General features: G+C 35.6%; 1 non-coding gene across 1 annotated transcript; it reads right to left on the bottom strand.

Annotated features, from left to right (window-relative positions):
- Positions 1 to 19,001: 19,001 nt before the first annotated feature.
- Positions 19,002 to 19,108, bottom strand: LOC131171577 (small nucleolar RNA R71). Its single transcript, XR_009142237.1, has one exon. It is a non-coding gene; the product is annotated as a small nucleolar RNA R71 (small nucleolar RNA).
- Between the last annotated feature and the right edge of the window lie 363 nt (positions 19,109 to 19,471).

A 19,471-nucleotide genomic window follows, 5' to 3' on the forward strand; every position in this document is an offset into this window, starting at 1 on the left:
ACAACAGCTACCAATCAACAATAGGGATGCCTCCATATGAAGCTTTGTATGGCAGAAAGTGCAGAACTCATTTATTTTGGGATGAAGTATGTGAAAGGAAGATGATTGGGCCAGAAATTGTCCAGCAGACAGAGGAAAAGATCAGATTGATCAGAGATAGGCTCAAGGCTGCATCAGACCGTCAAAAGTCCTATGTTGATCTGAAGAGAAGAGATATTGAGTATGCAGTGGGTGATAAGGTATTCCTCAAAGTTTCTCATTGGAAGAGGATTATGAGATTTGGCAGAAAGGGGAAACTGAGTCCTCGTTTCATCGGACCATATGAAGTTCTGGAAAGAGTGGGTCCCTTGGCATACCGGTTGGCATTACCTCCGAGCTGGCAAGGATACACAGTGTCTTCCATGTGTCCATGTTAAGGAGGTACAGATCAGACCCATCTCATGTACTATCAGTTGAAGAGATTAAAGTAAATCCAGACCTCTCATATGAGGAAGAACCCATAAAAATTCTGGCTTATGAGGTGAAACAGTGAGAACAACAGATACACTGGTTAAAGTCTTTGTGGAACCATCATTCGAGCCAGAAGCAACTTGGGAACGTGAAGAGGATATGAGGAGACAGCACCCACAATTGTTCAGAGACTAATGCTGTAAAATTTCGAGACGAAATTTATTTAAGGGGAGAATTGTAACACCCCTAAGTTCGGTAGTGCGTTCTCTTGCTCGGTGACTGTTGTCCTGACTAGGATGCCTAGAACCGTGCCGATATGAGTGAGGAGACATAAAATAATGAAATACAAGAAAAGAAAACACAAGAAAAACAAAGGAAAAATCATAGCAAAGAAATGTGATCAAGTTAAACGAGCCGGGAAACCTAGCGATGGGTGACCGCACCGGGAAGTCACGGCGTGGACCGTTGACTAACCACGATCATGGAACCACGGAAAATATTTTTGGACATAAATATACCCTTATTGAAGTATAAATATCATTAGAAAGATCAAAGAAAAATTAAATAATTAGTACAAAGAAAAGTGAGAAATCGAAAAAGCAGGACAAAATACGATTATTCTGAAAAATCGGAAAGCCACTGAGCAGGCATTATGGTCATTTGACATCCCGAATTGTCTTTTGACCTAAATTTCCATTAAAAATAAATAATATTACACTTAGAAAATGAAATGAAAAATTAAATTGGTGGTATCTAAAGTAAATAGTGAGAATTAAGGGTTTAATGTGGGATTAAGTGAAAGTAACTTATAATATGAATTAATTAGAGTAAGTGGACCACTAAGGGAATAAAATAAACACATTATGGGGCTGATGTAAGTCCACTATGTCCAGCAGCCACTTTATCTTCTTCATTTACCATCCAAACCGTGAATGAAGGGAGAGAAAACTCCATGGACATTTTCATGCAAGCTTGATCCCTCCTTCCATTTCAACTCCATTCACTTAGTGTTCTTCACTAAAATTTGTCTACACATCACAAGGAAGATATTGATACCAATTTTGGGAAGTTTGGTGAAGGTTTAGCAATTTACAATTAAAGGTAAGTTTGCATTTTTGAGAAGTTCTTTGTTAAAGTTTATGTTTATGTTATGGGTATTGGTTTGGTGAAGGAAAATTTTGAGTTTGAAGGGTTATTGTTGTTGCCATTTTGGACAGCCATGGGTCACGTTTTTGATGAGGTATTTGTGTATATAATTGATGAGAAATAATGTTAATCATGGTGATTTAGTAACCTAGTGATTTAATGCATGTATATATGGTGAATGATGCACTTTGATGGGAATTGGCATATGGTACGGCAATGTGATGTTGATGAATGAATTGTGGCAGCTTGTGGACACTTGAATAATGGTGTATATTGAAGGGAGTGTGGGCAGCATATTGACCTAGAAGGATTGATGATATGTATGTCAATTTACATTGTAAAGTGTATGTAAAGTTTGTAATGTTTAGGTGTGTTTGTAATGGTACTTAGAAATTGTAATTGTGAATGATATTTGGTGTGTTGAGGGTGATTGGAATCTGCCCAAAATAATGCTAATGTTATGTAGAAAATGTTGTTGGTAATGTGCCAAAACAGTTTGGTAGGGTATGGAAGTAAACCTTGCAAAGGTAAGTGTGTGTTTGAAGTTGGGTGTGTAATGTATATTAAGGGCAGTGTATATTTTGGCCTATAACCTTGAATGTGTAACCTTAATTAGTATGAGACCAATTTGAGGTGAAACTAGGCACAAAATGTGCCAACTTTCATTGAGAAACCATGCCAAAATTCTGCTTGCAAGGTGACCTAAAAATTTGACCAATTCGGATTAGATGCAATTAGGACCTGAAAAATGACCAATTGGGCAGCAGTGAGTGTTTAGGCCATAACTCACTCAAACCAGGTCCAATTGACCTGAAATTTTGACCAAGAATAGTTAAGACCCATACCTACAAGTCTTATGAAGACACCAAAGCCCAGAAATGACCATAAGCAAGTCAAACAACTTGCACAAGTTCGGGTCCAAAACTGGCCGAACCAGAATTGACCACTTTGACCTAAAATTGACCTAAAATGGTACCATTTGACCAGCAATAGTGTAATGACCATAACTTGGTCTACTTAACTCGGATTGACCTGAAATTTTGCACCGCGTGCAATAAGACCTAGATCTACAAGTTTGTAGTTTCGACCGAGACCCGAAAACCGAGGGAACTAGATCGTCCGGTTAGGTCAAACCAGTGTTCCGGAATCCAGCAATTTGCATTAAAATGCACTAAGCGAGGAAATGACTTTGGTAAAACATACCAAACCTAAAACCCTATCGAGTGTGACATATTAACGACACTAAAACCTAATTTACCTAAAACGCATCGAGGGTCGGTATATTAGGTGATTAAGCGAATAATTGAGTTCGATTGCATTATTTACCAAACCCCATCGATAGAGATAGTTTAATTTGGCATCAAACACTTCAAATTGTGTTTCTCGATTAACAAGGACTCGAAAAGGGAAAGAAATCGAGTCAAGACCAGAGACAAATATCGAGGTTTGTGCACAACAAGCTGTTTCTTTTTAATTATTTTCAATTGAAATAAATTTTGATTTTTTGTATATCATTATTTTATATTTTGTAAATGTGTTTGAGGAATATTTTTTTATTGAAATATATTGTTAATAGTTTGAAATCTGAAAAATGGTTTGAATGACATTGATGGATACTTATTGATTTAAAAGCATTAGAAATGGTTTGAAACCACAGCTATAATGTATATTGATTGTATTCCTCTCTAGATTGTCTAGTTGGATAAATTGAATTCCCTTTCTAGCTGAAGTGTTGAGGTGTGTGCCTGTTGAGGACGAATAGAATGAGTACTCATATTTTTGCTAGCTAGCCATGTTATTCCTCATTAGTCATCGACTTTTGGGATGAATTGAATACCTCATTAGCCATCGGCTTTTGGGATGAATTGAATTATGGATCTTGATTAAGGCTGTGTGATTTCGATGTGTATTGTGAGATTGTGAAATGGATTTTAAACTCTCATTGACATATCTTGTCTTTTGAATTCAAACTGATCTGACTTATGGAAAATTATTGTGATATTGAGAAATGGAGTTTAAATTCTTATTGACCTTTATTGTCTTAAATTTGACTATGGTTTTAAGTATCCACTATTTACATGATTTATGAATTGTGATTTAAATTGTATTTGGTTAATGTTGTGCACCAGAGACATTGTCTCGTGATAGCTTTATTCTTTATCGCAGTAGAGAGATAGGACAGGCGTGACTAGGCTGCATATACATCCAATGAGGGATTACAGTATATTGAGTATACCGCTTTTGCTTTTATCTTGTAATGTATGACACTGTATGTACATATTGTATTTGGTTTTGAGCAGTTGTAAATTAAATTAAATTGTACTTGAAGTTGTAAATTAATTATGAGTGTTTTGGATTGTAAAAGTTGTATTATATTTCCTTATCTCAGACTTTGAAAAATTTCTATGGAATTGAGTTGATGAATTGTTGTGTTGAGAAATGTATTGAAGTTGAGATTTGGAAAATTATAGAAGTGCTTTTACAGGTTTTCTGAAGAACTGTTTTATCTAAAATACAGATGGCACCTTGCCAAAATTTTTACAGAAATTCCAAATAAATCAAATGAGTTAGTTGTTTCACCTCAGTTCACCAAAGTTTTTAACACCTGTAAATAGTGCTCACCACTGTAAAAGAAGTAAGAAAAGTTTTTAAAATCCCTTGTAGTGTATTTAATGGGTTATCAGTAGACGGAGTTGGTAATTCATTAGGTATACTACGGGATCATGTTATGCCTTACAGAGGGGTAAGGTGTGACAGTTGCGAATTGAATAAATTATGTTTTGGAAAATTGTGATAGAACATGTTTTGAATTGTGATGGGTAATTTGCATGAAAAAATGCAAATTTATGATTTGAATTGTGATGAGCATAAAAATTATTGGATATTAGAATTGACTTTGAATCGAATTGTATTGTGATTTATGCTCACTAAAAGGATTGTTATATTGTTTTATATCTCACTATAGATGCTTGAGTAGGTTATTACCCGTCTCTCTCATTTGTTGAGAAGACAATGGAGTTAGTTGTGTTTTGATTACCATGGTACGTGCATAGGCTTAGATTCTCCTCTTATTAAAGGTTAGATCTAAGTTCTTATTTGTTATGGCCCTTTCGGAAGATTCATTATTGTGATGCGTACTGTGCACGATGATTCGACCTCCCCAACCATAGGGGGTTAGAATTCGATTTGACCTCCTTGACCATAGGGACCTAGAATCACCCCGAAGATCGCCCTTGCGGATTAGTCTTGCATAGTTAGTGAGATGCATAATGGTTTTTGAGATACAGAATGGTTTTGAGATGCAGAATGGTATTTGAGATATAGAATGGTTTTTGAAATACAGAATGGTTTTTGAGATACAGAATGGTTTTTAAGATACAAAATGGTTTTTGAGATACAGAATGTTTTTGAATAGTAAAGAATTGTGATTTCAATTATGATTTATGTATAATTGATTTTGTTGGAATTACCTTAAATGGTTAGTTATGATTTGATAAATTGAATTTTAGGATCAAAGTCATTTTATACAAATGATTTACATTATTGGCAATGAATATTTTGAGTTTTGGAGTTCGATGAGTATTCAGATTTCCAAATTATATGCTGTAAATTTTATCAATGTATATTGTACTATGTTTTAAATTATAGTTGTGCACCACTGAGTTCACCACTCAGCGATAGCTTTGTATGCTGTCGCAGGTGAAAAGAGCATAGAGCAATTGAGTATGCTTCTTTAAAGAGACATTCAGATCAGCTCCAGGTTTACCCATGTACACAGGTTTTGATGTATGCATGTAATAATATATATGTAAATTATTTGAGCAGTTGTATAAAAACTCTTGTAAAACATTTTGGTATGTAATTAAATGTAAATTATTGTAAATGTAAATTTGAGATTTCATTTACTTGAATAGTTTTGTAATATAAATTTTGAGTCTTGTAATCAATGAAATGTTTCTTTTATGATAAGGTTGGTTTGAAAATAAATTGATTTGATTATTGAGATTGAATTGTGAGATGAAATGAAGTTTATTGGAGTTGTATTTGAGAAATTATATTGGAAGTGTGTTTCTTTGCAAGTTTAAAGAACTGTTTTATTTAAAATACAGATGGCACTTCGCCAAAATTTTTATAGAAATTACTAATAATTCAAATGTTTTAGCTATTTCTCTTCAGTTCAAAAAAAAATAATTTATAACACCAAATTTTAATCGATGATTTAAATTTCACGAAATTTGTTTTAAAATCCCTTGTAGTATATCTAATAGATTATCGGTAGGTGAAGTACGGTAATTCATTTAGCGTACTACAGGTTCACGTTACATCTTACAGGGGAGTAGGGTGTGACATGTATGACCGCTCCATTGTTATCACAGTAAAGAGGAACTACTGACTCAATGGAAGGAACTACTATAAGTTCTGTCATGAACTTCTTTATCCAAACAGCCTCTTTTACAGCATCTGATGCAGTAATGTACTCGGCTTCTGTAGTGGAATCAACAACGTACTCTGTTTGAAACTTTTCCAACTAACTACGCCCCCATTACAAATGAACACAAAACCAGAGGTAGACTTTCTATCATCGATATTTGATTGAAAATGAGAATCAACCATCCAATTGTAGGTCACCACCTCCATAAATCAAGAATAAATCCTTAGTTTTTTTCAAGTACTTAAGGATATTCTTGACAGCTATTTAGTGTTCCAAACCTGGATTGGATTGAAACCTGCTAGTCATACTAACAACATTGAATACATCATACTTCCAATAGCCGAGGCATATGGAATCCTGGCCATTTTGTCTCTTTCTTGCATTTGGAGACATCTCTTTAGAAAGATGGATACCATGTCTTGCTGGTAACAATCCTCTTTTGGAATCAAGCTTGTTAAACCTCTTTAACACATTTTCCAAGAATAGACTTTGGGATAAACCAATTATTTTTTTCACTCTATCTCTATAGATGCGAATTCTAAGAATATAGGTTGCTTCACCTAAGTCTTTCATAGAGAATGTATTTGACAACCATTCCTTGACAGTTGTCAACATACCTATGTCATTGCCTATCAACAAAATGTCATCTACATATAAGACAAGGAAAGTGACAGCACTCTCACTAACCTTCTTATATACACATAGCTCATTCACATTTTTGATAAAACCAAATGATTTAATTGTTAGTAGTATGCCCTAGAGCATATCATTTAGTATGTATCTTGTACATGTTTTATGAATAAAAGGCATTTTCACTTTTCTATTTACATAATATATTTATGTGTAGTAGAAAAAGTCCATTGATATTTTATCAGAAATTCTATTCTTAAGTTGTTAAGAATATGAGTGATAGTATTTCTAGCACAAAGTATCATAAATTGGTTCGTAATTGAGGATACTTCACAATAAGGACATGACTTATCCAGAAAGATTATAATCATATTTGTTCCCAAGTTATTTATATGAGATGTAAATAAGATGGAATGGTGAGTCTCATGCCATATAACAAACATGATAGGCACTTATATATGATAAGTAGGTCAAACCAGTGACATTTATGACAAGCACATAGAGTTTACTCTTGTCAATATATTGTCATAAATCATATCAGTGCATATAATCTTTAGACCTGAGATAGAATAATTATCTTGTATATAGGTGGTTTGAGTTTGATACTGCTTTCATACTTGTATGGTGTATGGGTATATAGGCATGTGTTGGCTCCTACTAGTTATATATGGAGATAAGTGTTGATCAAGATGGAGTCTGTTCCTCTAAGTAAACAGGGATAAAATCCTATATTCATTTAATTGTTCTTGATGTTTCAAGTTCCTAGCCAGGATAGATAGATTTAATCAGAAAAGAGTTTCTGATGAGAAAATCTTTTAATCAAGAACTGGAATTAAAAGAGAACATAATATTCATAGCAAATGGGGTTTGACATAAACCATGACTCCAGCTTGAGTTGAGATTTTTTAACAGAGAGATTCTAGTGCATGGTAACATATGATTATAGGTTCATTTAATGTAAACCTTATTACTAATTGGGTGGCCATGGCATGCTATGCTAGGTGTTAACCATAGTCTATGAGGCGCACAAAATGATTTAGAGAAATCATTTATGGTAAAAAAGAGTTCTGATGATATTAAGAGTTGATATCATGTCTCATTACTAATTAGTGATGAGCCTAGTAAGTCACACACATACACAAGTAATCACCAAATTAAATATGATTTAATTAATTAATTAAAGAGTTTAATTGATTAATTAAATAGGTTTGGTTTGCAATTAGATTGCAAAGTCCGTAGCATGGCTTGAAAGCAAATCTAGGTTATTGGATGTATAGTATAAGTTAAATTTATATTTAAAATGTATAGAGATTAATTAATTAATTTATATTTGATATAAATTGATTAGAAGAAGAGAAGTAATTATTTTGGGTTGAGAACTCAAAATTAAGACAGGGGTATTTTGGTCATTTCACAGGGTGACATGTGGCACCATGAGATGATGACACATGGCACTACACATAAGCTTTCCAAATGTCTTTTAATCACGTAAGATGATTAAAGTCAAGATTAAATATTGATTTGACACTTGGCATAATGTGATTGGATCAATTAAAACCTAGAGCCAATCAGAAGGTGACATGTGGCAAGGGTTTTAAGTGGTGACCTAGCTATATAAGTGTAAGGATGAAAGAACAAAATACACAAGCTGCCATTCTCTCTTTTTGCTACTACCCTTGGCTGCCCTCTCACCTCTTCTTCTTCATCTCTCATCAATTCAAAGAGATTAGCAAACAATCTCTTGAATTAAAAATACTAAAAATTGTTTCTAGTGTCCTGTTTACATCTGTAATCTCTCAAAAGGCAAAACTTAATTTTCTAATTCATAGAAAAAGCTTTAGAAGCTATTCAAGGACTGCCATAGGTGATCTTGGTGTGGACAAGCTAGAGGGACAACATCTGGTGTCCTAAAGACGCATCCCAAAGGTGCAAAACACACTGCAGTGCAGCAAAAGGTTAGTGCACTTATTCTTGATCTAATCTAGGGTTCTAATGGATTAATCTATTAATTCTAAAATCTTAAATGGAAAATTTAGATCCAAAAATATGTTAAAAGAGTTTTAATATGCTGCTTATCATTGAAATCAAATAGATAAAAATAAATCTTGCATGATGCATGTGACCTTAGAAGAAATATTTTGAATTTCAATGATATAAACTTGTGTTTTTCATGCTTTCGCTCCTTTATTAATGGCTTCATCAAAATGGAAGTTCCAACTCCTCGAAGCTTGTTTCAACCCATAAATGGATCATTTTAGCTTGCACACCTTGGAACTATCTTGGGATTCAAAACTGCTAGGTTGTTCCATGAAAATGTTTTCATCAATGTTTCAATTGAGAAAAGCTATTTTGACATCCATCTACAAATTTCATAATCATAGTATGCAACTATTACTAATAAAATCCTAATTGATTTAAGCATCGTAACAGGCGAGAAAGTCTCCTCATAATCGATTCCTTGCCTTTGAAGAAACCCTTTTGCAACTAGCCTTGCCTTATAGGTTTCTACCTTTCCATCAAAACCAAATTTCTTCTTGAAAACCCATTTATTTCCTATAGGTACAATACCTTCAGGTGGGTCAACAAGATCCCAAACTTGGTTCTTATACATGGAATCAATTTCGAATTTCATAACTTCAATCCATTTAGAAGAGTCTATATCTGATATAGCTTCTTCATAGGTAAAAGGATCATCTCTATGATCTATTTCCTCATAAGCAAATAACTCTTATTCATCTACATGAAGAAAACCATATCTCTTTTGTGGGTGAGATATTCTGGTTGATCTGCGAGGAATTATTGTAGATATTTCATCAATAGGTATAGGTTGACTAGATGGATCTATATCCATTTGATTTGTTGGTTGGTCAGAATTCTCTAATTCTAACTCTAGTTGCCTTCCTTTGCCACCTTCTCGAATAAACTGTTGTTCAAGAAATATGGCATCTCTACTTACCACAACCTTTTGTGATGTAGGCAAATAAAAATAATGTCCAAAACTTTCTTTTGGATGTCCAACAAATCAACCCCTTTCTAATTTGGTTTCCAATTTATCAGTCTTCAGCTTTTTAATGTAAGCTGGATAGCTGTAACACCCATATATGCATAGCTATGTGTAATACACTGTTTCGATTACCAATGTCGGTCTGGACAATTAAGAAGATTAGAACCATGTTTAAGACACCTAAAAAAGCCCTGAATGGAAATAAATAGTGAGTACTAGATAGTGAAGTATAAATAAGAAAAATAAAGCATAAAAGATTAAATGAGCTGGGGGTCACACTGATGGGTGTCCTTACTAGCAAGGGGCAAATTGGTCAATTCACCCTTAGAGGTGACTCATGACCTAACTATTCAATAAAATCTGAGAAATGAAAATTTTAAAATATAGAATTAAATTAAAGGGCTACGGAAAAGTAAAGGAAAAAGAAAAGAAAAGTAAAATTTGATTAATGACATCACAAGGATGACATAAGCAATGACCTCAAAAATGAATTTCATTTAATTATTTTTTTACCAATTCAATTATGGGCATAAAATAAAATTAAAAAGTCATTTTTTTTACTTCTCTTCTTCTTGGTGTCGTGGTCTTCTTCTTCTCCCAACTCTCTATCTCTAAAACTCCATGGAAGCTTAATTTTAAACTTCATAAACCCCAAAAATTCCCATAAATTCCCCACTTTTTTTTTTTATTAAACCGTGCTCTTGCAACTTGAGAAGGAGATTAAAGAAGGAATTGTGAAGGGAAGTGGAGAAAATTGAAGAATTAGAATTCAAAGAAGAGGTTAGTAGTGAAATTCAATTTCACTCTTTAAATTTATGTTTATGTAGTTAAATTAACTTAGAAATTGTGAAAAATTCAAACAAATCAAACTTGTTAGACTCTTTGGGGATTTCAACCAGCACATAGGGAGTTAGGCTTTGCTTGAGTTTGATGAATTTAAAAGGTTAATTAAGTTGAATTAAGTATATAGAAGATGATTGTGCACTTTAATTGTATTAATTGAGCCATTTGCAAAAATTAGGGTTCTTGAGTTCTTGAAATTGGGGGGAAATGGTCAATTGATGTAATTGACCCTATTTGAGGTTAGAAATGGTCAATTGTGACTAATTGAGATGTGTTGGAGTGATTAGAAGTGTAATGCAATTCGGATTGGAGAAGAGTATATTTTAGGTAGTATGACCTAGGTCCCTTTTAGGGACCAAAACTGTAATTCTACCACCCCAATTGGTGTGAGGCTAATTGGATATGAAATTAGACACATAATGGCACAATTTTTGTGTTGAAACCATGCCCAGAAAATGACATTAAGATAGTGAACAATTAGGTCAAATCCGGGTAACGTACACCGCGATTGTACCAGATTGACCAAATGAACAGTGTTTGTTCATTTGGCCATAACTTGGTGTAGGAAGGTCAAAATGACCTGAATTTTATACCTATGGAAATCTGAGACATAGCACTATAACTTTTATGAATAACATAAACCCAAATTCTGACTATAACTCATCCAAAAAGTGAGCTGCAGTCAGCACACCAAAACTGTCAGAACTAAGAAAGTGCCCAGAATTTTGGCTTTGAACTAATCCGGCCAGCCTTAGAAAAATGACCATATCTTGGGATAAAAAACTCCAAATGGAGTGATTCAAAAAGGAATTAAAGATAAGACCATAAGGAACAACTTTGATGAAGGACACTTAGCCAAATTCCCACAGTAACTAGACTAATGGAATAGTGCAAAACAGGGGATCAAAACTGAAAAATGGCAATTTCTCTTAGGAGAGTTAGAAATTAAAATGGCAACTATTGCCAACAAATAAGACACTCAAAATGTGGTATGTGGGTGTATTTGGAATCCACATACCTATTAAGCATGAGAAAGTCAATATTTTGACTTGAATAATACTATGAATAGTAACCCTGAAATGCAAACTTCAAAGAATATTATTTTAAGCAAATTAAGGCTAGAATTAAGTAGGTGTGAATTTATTTATTGGATTAATTATGAGATATGATACTGAAACACTGTAAATTGCATGTTTCAGTTAAAAAGGACATTGAGAAGCCAAAGGAACATTCAGTCAAGGCCTAGAGGCGACTCAAATTAGGTCTATGCACAATAACTCTCAATTTTTGTTTCCACCTTGAAAACTTAATTTATTATGTATTGTGTTAATTATGAATTTCGAAAACTATTGTGTTGCCACTTTGTGAATGAAAATGTGACTTTGAAAATTGAGTGTATTTTACATACAATATTTGAATAAATTGTTTTAAGATTTTTGATTCACACTTAGCATGACAGTACCATATTATTCCTCCTCCATTTATAGGGTTGAGATTGATTATTTTTCCTCCCTCTCTAGCTTACCAGTTGAGGTCGAGATCGGATAAGTACTCATTGGCTAGCTAGCCACCTCCCTCACTAATTTCGATTAGTGAGGTTGTAGATTGCTTTGTCATGGTGTATAATACAGCATTGATCCGAAATTTTGTGTCATAACTTAAGTTGTGTATGGATTGGCAACACTGTGTTTATTAAATTATTTGACAAAATTGTGTTATAAATGTGATTTCAAAATTGTGTAATGTTTAAATTATGATTTGGCAATGAATGATTTATGTTCAACTTTTTAAATTTTATTGTGCACCACTGAGTAAATTATACTCATTGATAGCTTATTTTGCTATCGCAGATAAACGAAAGGAAAAAGCTGCAGAGCGAGCTGCTAAATTGACAAGGACCACATTGACTTCTTGGTACGGGTATTATTTATACCCTTGTAGTTTATTTTGATGTAAATATTATAGTGTCATATGTATTAATATAAATTGAGCAGTTGTACAACAAACTTGTAATAATATTATTTTTGAAACTTTTGTCTGTAAATTTAACTTGTGAATGTAAATTAACTATTTTAAATGCAATGTTGAAGAGTTTATTTAATTGTTTTGAAAATATTGTGAGTTGAGAATTTTGAATTGCATTTGTGTTGATTGGGTGTGGATTTGAGTTGCATTGGAGGTTGAGATTTGTGAAGTGATTTATTGGAAGTGCTTTTTACAGGTTTAAAATTTTTGTTTTTCTCAATTACAGATGTCACTTGCCAAAATTTTTACAAAATTTGTGAAAAAATAAAAGTTATCAAAATCTTTACCTAGTCTTTAAAATGAAATTAAAAGTTTTTAATACCTGTTAAAAGTGCTCACCACCTTTAAAAGAGATAAAATTGTTTTAGAATCCCTAGTGCTGTATTTAATGCTTATCAGTAGGCGAAGTTTAGTAATTCATTAAGTATACTATGGAATCATGTTGTGCCTTATGAAGGGGTAAGGTGTGAAATGTTTTAGTGGTATCAGGGCATGGATTTGAAATGAGTTTTGATTATGATTGTGATTATTTCTTTTGATAAGTACAACTACTCAAGTGTCCTAAATTGATACATATGACATACTTACATCATGAATATGCACTAACGGAGGTCAACCTCCTTTTATTTGTTATCAAGAAGTAAAAAATTATTGAAATCAGAATGGAAGAGGGAGATCATTCTATTGAACAATCTATCGAGGCTGAGGCACAAGGGGAAGCTCCAGCACTCCAAAATGTGAGTGGGTCAGGCACTCTAGCTCCTCCTCAAGTGTTACAGTTTCCTACTCAGTTTGTACAATAGATGGCTGCGTTGTTTCAGCAAATGGTTGGGAACTTGCTAACACTAGCACAGACACAAACCCCTGCAACACAACCACAGCCCCCAACAAGACAATATGAGAAGCTAATAAAATTTGGGGCTAATGAAATTCAAAGGAATCGTGGATCCACTGGAAGCAGAACAGTGGTTAGAAAGGATGGAATGGGTGTTTAGGAAGCTACAGTGCGCAGAAGAGCTGAAGTTTCAGTACTCTGTTTCACTTCTACAAGGGGATGCCTATAAATGGTGGAAGACCATCCCCCACAGCCTGGTGGAACCTCCAGTCCTTACCTGGTCAGACTTCTTGAGGGAGTTTCGACAGAAATAGGTCCTTGATGCTTCTGTGGATATGAAATTGTAAGAATTTTTGAGTTTTAAGCAAGGGGACAGAACCATAGCAGAGTATGAGAGAGACTTCTCTCGATTGAGCCACTATGCTGGAAGCTTAGTTTCGACCCTCAGAGATCGGTGTAAGCGGTTTGAGGCCGGGTTAAGGCCTAATATGAGAATGCAAGTTGTGGGGTTCCAACATCAGAATTTCTCTGAGCTGATCTCACAGGCTTTGGACTTAGAAAGAGTTAAAAAGGAAGGATCAGTTAAAAGGGGTACCCAAGAGAAAGAGAAGACTGAAAAGGCCACTGATCAAGCACCTGAAAGTGGTTCAGGGAAGAGGAAGAATTTTAGGGGATCCAGCTCCCATAAATCTGGCAGAGGCAGATTTTCCGGCCAAAGACCACCCCGATTTGGTCAGCAGACCCAGCAGACACCTAGAGGGGCATTATCAGTCTGTCAATGTGAGACTTATGGCAGAACACATGGTGGGGTATGCTTCAAAGCCATAGGCGGATGTTTTAACTGTGGAGGGACTGAACATTTTGCAAAAGATTGTACTAGTCCACGACGTTTTGGACCATCTACCACATCAGAGGGATCAGCCCAAGCCTCTACACCAAGGGGTTCACAGCTAGCTAGTAGAGGCAGAGGCAGAGCACAGTAAATCAGCCTGAGCAAGCGCTAGCTAGAGTCTACACCATGAGATAGTGAGAAGAGGCTGAGACTTTAGACATAGTTGCTGGTACCTTCTCAATCTTTAATCAAGATGTGTATGTTTTGTTTGACCCCGGGTCTACACACTCATATGTTAGTGCCAGCATTACTTACCTTACTACTGTTATTTATGTGAAAATGGATTTTGAGGTGCTAGTATCAAGTCTGTTGGGACAAGAGATCAGGGTAAATATAAAGTCTAGAGATTGTCCTTTGGTGATCCAAAGACATACTTTTCTGTTCGATCTAATTGAAATGCCCTTCAGATATTATGATATTATCTTGGGCATTGATTGGTTAGCTAGGCATCACGCCATGATTGACTATAGACTGAAGACAGTCACTTTTGGTCTCCCTCAGTACTGTGATGTGGTAATACACGGGGAGAGGCAACTATTACCGTCAAACATCATTTTAGCTGCACTGGCTAGAAAAATAACCAGAAAGAGGTGTAAAGCATACTTGGCACATGTGGTAGACACCTAAGTGGGGAGTCCAGCAATAAGGGACATCCCTAACATATATGACTTTCCGGATGTGTTTCTTGATGAGTTGCCAAGATTACCTCCGAAAAGAGAAGTGCAGTTTGAGATTAACGTTATGCCTGGTGTGGACCAATCTCCATAACGCCATGCAGAATGGCACTAGCAGAATTAAAAGAATTCAAAATACGGTTGCAAGAGTTGCTTGATAAGGGCTTCATTCGCCCTAGTGTGTCACCTTGGGGAGCACTAGTGTTGTTTGTTAAGAAGAAAGATGGCACTCTCCACTTGTGTATTGATTATCAGAAGTTGAATAAGGTGACAATAAAGAATAGATACCCGTTGCCCCGCATTGATGACCTATTTGATCAACTAAAGAGTGCAGCTGTGTTCTCCAAAATTGATTTGAAATCGGGTTATTATCAAGGTGTAAGAGCAGAGTATCCCAAAAACTGCTTTCAGAACTCGATATGGCCATTATGAGTTCCTTGTTATGCCATTCGGGTTAACTAATACTTCGGCTGCATTTATGGACTTGATGAACACTATCTTCAGGCCATAGCTAGATCAGTTTGTGGTGTTATTCATTGATGACATATTGGTCTATTTTAAGAGTGCAGAAGAGCATGACAGATATCTACGAATTATGCTACAGACTTTGAGGGAGAAATAGCTATACGCCAAATTATCGAAATGTGAATTTTGGCTAATAGAAATTTCTTTTTTGGGGCACATAGTAACGGCAGAGGGTATTAAGGTAGATCCTAGTAAAATTAAAGCTATCCTTAATTGGAAGCCACCTAAAAATATCACAAAAATTCGCAGTTTTCTGGGTTTAGCTGGATACTATCATCGGTTTGTGAACGGATTTTCCATGTTGGCTTATCCACTGACTAAGCTGCTTCGAAAAGATGTGAAATTTTAGTGGATGGATAAATGCCAGTAGAGTTTTGATGAATTGAAGAAATGTTTGACTGAAGCTCCAGTTCTGACTTTACTGACACCAGTTAAAGATTATATAGTTTATAGTGGTGCTTCTCACAATGGGTTTGGCTGTATACTGATACAAGATCGGAATGTCATTGCATATGCATCACGCCAGCTGAAACCACATGAGAGAAATTACCCAACACATGACTTGGAGCTTGCTGCCATTGTATTTACTCTGAAAATCTAGCGACATTATCTGTATGGGGAGAAGTGTTACATCTACACAGATCACAATAGCTTGAAGTACTTGGGCACCAGAAAGAATTGAATTTTAGACAGAGGATATGGTTAGAGCTGATAAAGGACTATGATTGTCTAATAGACTATCAGCCAGGGAAAGCTAATGTGGTGGCTGATGCCTTAAGTCGAAAGACTATGGCAAGTTTAAAAATTTCTCCTTTGTCCATGGTACATGAGTTGAAAGTACTGCATGCTAATTTAGAGATTAATGATGAGGGACAGACAGTAGTTGCATGGCATGCACAGCCAGTGTTGACTGATCAGATTAAAATGGCTGCACAGAATGACGATAAATATCAGAAATTGATGAAGGAAGCTCAGGATGGCAAGAAACCTGAATTTTCTGTGAGAGATGATGGCTTATTGCTACACCAGGGCAAGATGTGTGTTCCTAAAATGAATATGTGCCCATTGGATGCTTTTGGGTTAATCGGACCGATTACATCGATACCCAATATTGCAAAAGGCTATAGTTAGACGAGATTGTAGAGCTGATGAGGCGAGACATTTATCTGATTAGCATAAATTTGGCATATGTGACACCTTCGAAAATACTCAACGCAATCCTTTTCCAAAGTGGTCCAGAACTAACCTTGCCTTAAGATATGCTTTGCCATCATATATTGATACACTTGAATTATATATATGTTTTTTTAGTACATTTGTATTCTAAATCATAGTATTTAGGCAAGTATTTTCATGCATAGTAGTTGATTTCATTAGTTTCCATAAATTATGTTGCCAAGCCCTTAATTCCATGTTTTCTGCATTATTTCAAGTGTTTGGGTGAAGCCCCCAAAGGATGGGAGTGCAAAGGAAAGCTTGGAGAGGTAAAAAGACAAAGAATTGCTGCTGATATAAAGTACACGGGGTGTGTAAACCAAGCCCTAGACCCGTGTAACTCTTTGCCAGAAGAAAGTCAAGAGAATCGATGAGAAATACAAGTACACAGGTCGTGTAAGTAGACCCGTGTAATCTGCAGGGACCTGTGTAAGTCTCTGCCAGGCGCAAGCTTGAAGAACCGTATGGGAACAATAGTACATGACTCATGTAATCACGCCCGTGTAGTTGGCACAGACCCGTGTAACTTTCTGTGCCAAAACAAGACCACGCGATTCTCTTCCAATAAGTTACACATCCCTACTTTGCGAGACCCGTGTAGTGACACATGGGCCGTGTACTATGCTACAGCTTGTTTTTTGACTCAAATTCACCTCTTGCTTTCTGATTCGGACAAGAGTCCTAAAGCCTTTTGGACTCAAAATGACCTAACCCTAGAGCAACCAATATAAATAGAAAAGAAAACATCAGGAAGGGAGGTTGGTCACTATCATCGGGACTGCTACTGAAGGTTGCTGTTGTCGGGCTCTACATCAGTACCAAAAGAAGTTTCCCAGCTGAAGCTCCGCAAGATCAAAGCTGCAAACTCTCTTTGGTTCCTTCGTTTCATCTCCTTAGATAGATTTTTACTAATTCTTTCTTTTACATAACTCTCTTTTTATTGTTTTTACTTTTTATTATGACATTTGCTGAACTCACCATGAGTGAGTAGTTTTCTTATTCTGGATCTGGGAGAGTAGATCTTGTAATTATTATTACGGATGAACACTAAGTTTTATTTATTGGATTTGAGATTCGTTTCTTGATTTAATTTCTTGTGATATTAATACATGCTATGTATTGGTACCCACTTAGTTATGATTGTAGATATTAATTGAAGGACTGAAAGGTGAAGATTAACATTAGAAAATCAAGATCTTGAACGTAGGAATTCTAACTTAGACATAGGCTGATACCTTTGTGGAATCTAAAAATTGGTCAAATGTCTTAAAGGATTTTAATTAATTTGATCTCCATGAGAGTAGGGTTTGAGTTAATTAGAATACACCCTAGATGCCTTGAGAGAGGATTTAGGATAGCTTAAGACTGATTTCCATCAAGGAAAACGATCCTCAATTCAGTAAATAAACGAGATAACATCTCTAGTATGATTCAAGTGTGAAATCTTAATTTCAGAATTGCTTCAAATAAATCATTTCATTTTAAGTTTACCATTTTAGTGTTTAAAGTTAACAAACTTCATTCCCTAAGTATTCGATAGCCTAGACAGTCAAGATTTCTGTGTAGATTGGTACTTGCTAAACAAAATTCCTCATGGGAACAATACTCTACTTATCACTTTATTACTTGTTAGCGATACGTGCACTTGCGGTGATTGCAAAATAGCGAAATAAGTTTTTGGCACCGTTGCCGGGGAATTTTTAGTTTTAGTAATATCAAGCGATAGGCGATTTAGCTGATTTAGGCAATTGTATTTATTATTTAATTTTATTTTACTAGTTGTATTTCTTTTCTTTTCTCTCTTGTGCCCGATCCGGTATATGACCAGAACAAAGCCAGAAGAAATTTTTGACTATGATCCAGAAATAGACAGAACCCTGAAAGCCATCAGGAGGGAAAGGAAACATCAAGAGCACGGTCAAAGAGATCCTAAAATCCCAACTATGGCCAATAATAATGACAGACCAAGACTCTTGAGAGATTACGGAGCTCCATCTGTCCAAGGATTTCAGCCCAGTGTCACTAGACCCACAGTGGAAGCCAACAACTTTGAATTAAAACCAGCATAGCTCCAAATGATTCAACAAACCCAGTTTGCAGGTTCACCAACAGAAGACCCACACTATCACCTCCAGTGCTTTCTTGCCCTATGTGATACATTCAAGATGAATGGAGTGTCTGATCAAGCAATAAGACTCAGAGCATTCCCATTCTCCCTTCAGGACATAGTAAGGAAGTGGTTACTTTCTCAACCAGCTGGAACATTCACTACCTAGGAAAACCTCTCTCAAGCTTTTCTAGCAAGGTATTTCCCACCTGCAAAGACCGCAAAGCTGAGGCTTGAGCTCAACACCTTCAGACAAAAGGAAGGAGAGTCACTCTATGATGCATGGGAAAGATATAAAGACCTACAGAGGGAATGTCCACACCATGGCATAGAAGATTAGCTATTGGTGCAAAATTTCTGTAATGGATTACTAGCCTTTACAAGGAGCACAGTTGATTCAACTGCAGAGGGTGATATAATAAAGAAAATAGTGCCACAAGCACTTGAACTTCTAGAAAGGGTTGCATACCATAATTATGAGTGGTCAAATGAAAGAGGAAATGCAAGAAGAATAGCAGGGGTCCTGGAAGTAGATGCCTTAAGCATGATAAATGCCCAGTTTGATCAGCTCACAAAGAAACTCAAAAGAATGCAAGCCAACGCGGTTGGTACAAATTGTCAACATGAGGATAGCTATGAAAGAGGATACATGAATTCAGAATACAACAATTTCAATGAACCTACAGAACAGAT

Source organism: Hevea brasiliensis, chromosome 12 (assembly GCF_030052815.1).
Source record: "Hevea brasiliensis isolate MT/VB/25A 57/8 chromosome 12, ASM3005281v1, whole genome shotgun sequence".
NCBI lineage: Eukaryota > Viridiplantae > Streptophyta > Magnoliopsida > Malpighiales > Euphorbiaceae > Hevea > Hevea brasiliensis.